The sequence below is a fragment of the Lycium barbarum genome, chromosome 10, assembly GCF_019175385.1.
Source record: "Lycium barbarum isolate Lr01 chromosome 10, ASM1917538v2, whole genome shotgun sequence".
NCBI lineage: Eukaryota > Viridiplantae > Streptophyta > Magnoliopsida > Solanales > Solanaceae > Lycium > Lycium barbarum.
The window spans coordinates 20,490,402-20,494,427 of NC_083346.1; positions in this window are offsets into that span (position 1 = coordinate 20,490,402).

Consider the following 4,026-nt stretch of genomic DNA (forward strand, 5'->3'; position numbering starts at 1 on the left):
ATAAATGGTGTGTGTGATGAGAGACATACACCATTAAGGGTGAAGTGATCTAATTCATCCAATCACAATCTTTAGTGGTAATTTCTCATTAGGAAAATAACGAATTTTTTTTATCACTAATTAGTAAAGCCAAATGAATATTATGTTATTTGGATTATAATCACTAAGTTAGATTAGGCCAATCAATAAGCTCTGATGTTTGATTTATTATATCTTTTATTTTTCGTGAATATTAAAATATCTTTTGTTATTACTGTTAGTACTCTTTTTAGTTTAGCAGAGACTTGGTTATATTAAACATTAGTAGTTAAAGCACTATTTGGATTAAGAAATTTGAGCATAATTTAAATTTCATTAGGAAATAGTCAATATAAACAAAAAATGAAAACTAACCGCCTCAAATTCATGTGTTTGAGATAATTGTAGGGAATAGTAATTAACTAGACGGCCTATTGCACGGGCCCAACACTTTAGAATATAGTGCATCTATGTGTATGTAGTTGTCTTTGAATAATGATTATATATATATATATATATATATATATATATATATATATATATATAGTATATGTTATGTTTAAAACATGATTAATATAACATTGTAGTTTGTGCTCCGTATCCAAAATTTTATTATATTAATGTTTGCTACGAATACAAAATCGGCAAATTTATTAATATTTTTTAAAAGAGAAGATTTGTTGTAGAAATTGATTTTCTATCTAAACGAAAAAATACTATTTTTTAATTGTTGGTAAATATTTTCAGTTTAGCTCATTTTACTTGTCATGTTGTCTTTTGCATTAAATTCTATCTTATTTTAAAATATAAATATTTTAAGTATATTAGTGAACATAATAACTTGATTTTGTCAATATCGGATACTATGTTCAAAACACGATTAACATAACATTATAGTTTGTGCTCCGTATTTAAAACTTTATTATATTAGTGTTTGCTACGAATACGCATGGTGTTTAATATGGGGCCCACATTTTTTTTTTAACATTGTTTGTTTTTTAAATGTGGGATTCACTTTTTTTTTCAATATTGCTTGATTTTGTTAATATGTGATTCACTTTTTTTTTCCCGTGAGTTTGGATGTGGTGGGTTCCACTTTTTTTTTAATACTGGATGGTGTTTAATATGGGGCCCACAATGTGGGATTCATTTTTTTTATATATATATTGCTTGATTTTGTCAATGTGGATACTATGTTCAAAACACGATTAATATAACATTGTAATTTGTGCTCTGTATTTAAAACTTTATTATATTAGTGTTTGCTACGAATAAACACGGTGTTTAATATGGGGCCCACAATTTTATTTTTTTTAATATTGCTTGATTTTGTTAATATGGGGTTCACTTTGTTTTTTCCCGTGAGTTTGGATGTGGTGGGTTCCACTTTTTGTTTTTTTAATACTGGATGGTGATAATATGGGCCCACATTTTTTTTTAATATTAGTTGTTGTTTAATATATATAGGGCCCACAATTTTTTTTTACAATTTTTTAAATGGGCCTGTTTAATATGGGGCCCAATTTTTTTTTATTTTTTTTATATATACTATGTTCAAAACACGATTGATATAACATTATAATTTGTACTCCGTATCTAAAACTTTATTATATTAGTGTTTGCTAAGAATACAAAATCTGCATTTTTTTTTTGACATTGTTTATTTTGTTAATATGGGATTCATTTTTTTTTTTTTATATATATTGCTTGATTTTATCAATATGGGATATTATGTTCAAAACACGATTAATATAACATTGTAGTTTGTGCTCCGTATTTAAAACTTTATTATATTAGTGTTTGCTACGAATACACACGGTATTTAATATGGGGCCCACATTTTTTTTAACATTGTTTGTTTTTTTAATATGGATTCACTTTTTTTTTTTTAATATTACTTGATTTTGTTAATATGGGGTTCACTTTTTTTTCCCGTGAGTTTGGATGTGGTGGGTTTCACCTTTTTTTTTTAATACTGGATGGTGTTTAATATGGGGCGCCCACATTTGTTTTAATATTAGTTGTTGTTTTTAATATATATGGGGCCCATAATTTTTTTTTTTACAATTATTTTTATGGGCCTGTTTAATATGGGGCCCAATTTTTTTTTTTATATGTACTATGTTCAAAACACGACTGATATAACATTGTAATTTGTGCTCCGTATCTAAAACTTTATTATATTAGTGTTTGCTACGAATACGCATGGTGTTTAATATGGGGCCCACTTTTTTTTTTTTTAACATTGCTTGTTTTTTAAATATGTGATTCACTTTTTTTTTATAATACTAGTTGATATTTAATATGGGGCCCATATTTTTTTTAAAATATTAGTTGTTTAATATATATGGGATCCGCAATTTTTTTTTTAGGGCCTGTTTAATATAGGGCCCAAAATTATTTTTTTAATGGGGCCCATCAACGGACGACGAAGAGGGACGACCAAATTCCCTCTTCTAAGTAGTACTAGATGGCTTATGCCCGTGCTGCGCACGGGCCCAACACTTCGGATTATAGTGTATCTATGTATATGTAGTTGTGTTTAAATAATATATATATATATATACTATGTTCAAAATACGATTAATATAACATTGTAGTTTGTGCTCCGTATCTAAAAACTTATTTTATTCGTGTTTGCTATGAAAATTTCCTCTCTTTGAGATGAAATAATAGCAATATTTAAGCATCAGTTGATATTTTCAATTTTACTTCGATTAATTTAAAAGTGTAAAATACTTATTATTTTTTATCAAATTTTGATAATTCACATTATTAAATTAATTTTACATGTTTGAAACGAAACAAAGTAGAAATTAATTTTCTATTTAAACGAAGAAATGCTATTTTTAAATTTTTAGTAAATATTTTCGGTTTAACTCATTTTACTTGTCATTTTGTCTTTTGCATGGGTTTTTAAGGAAATGTGAATTAGAATTAGAATTTGACTAATTTATCTTATTCATTATTTGATCTTCATTTGATATTAATCTCTTTTCACATTTATTAGAGTAAGAATAAAAATAAAAAAGTAATTAAATTGTATCTTATTTTTTAAATATATATATTTTAAGTATATTTATTTTAGTAAACATAATAAATAAATGACATGGCGGAATAGCAAATACAGCAATTAAATATTTTGAAGAAAAGTAATAATATGAGGTCCATGTTTTTTGTTGTGCAATAATTTCATTTGCTCTCACTAATGGGTTAATATACATTTGGCAATGAATCCACTCTTATTGACTTGATGAGGATACTTTGGGAATTACATGAATATTGTTTGATTTTTTAGTATATGGGGTGCACGTTTTTTTTTTTTTTTTTTTAATATGGGTCCATTTTTTTTTTCATGAGTATTTTAAGTATGTTGCTGTACAATAATTTCATTTGCTCCCACTAATGGGTTGATACGCATGTGGCAATGAGTCTATCATTATTGATTTAATTGTTTGATTTTCTAAGCATTTGTTTTTTAACATTGTTTGTTTTATTAATATGGGATTCACTTTTTTTTTTTAATATTGCTTGATTCTGTTAATATGGGGTCCACTCTTTTTTCCGATGAGTTTGGATGTGGTGAGTTCCACTTTTTTTTCTTCCTTTTTTTTTATTGCTCGGTGTTATTTAGTATGGGGCCCACCCTTTTTTTAAGGGACAACGGACGATGAAGCATGGGTCATGCTTTATATAGTTTTTTTTTTTTTATTTATTTATATTGCTTGGTGTTGTTTAGTATGGGGCCCATCCTTTTGAACATTATTAGTTTGCACTATTTTTATGCATATAATATATGTATATAAATATATATACTGTGTTCAAAACACGATTGATATAACATTGTAATTTGTGCTCCGTATCTAAAACTTTATTATATTAGTGTTTGCTAAGAATACAAAGTCTGCAATTTTTTTTTTTTGACATTGTTTATTTTTTTAATATGAGATTCACTTTTTTTTTATATATATGTATTGCTTGATTTTGTCAATATGGGATACTATGTTC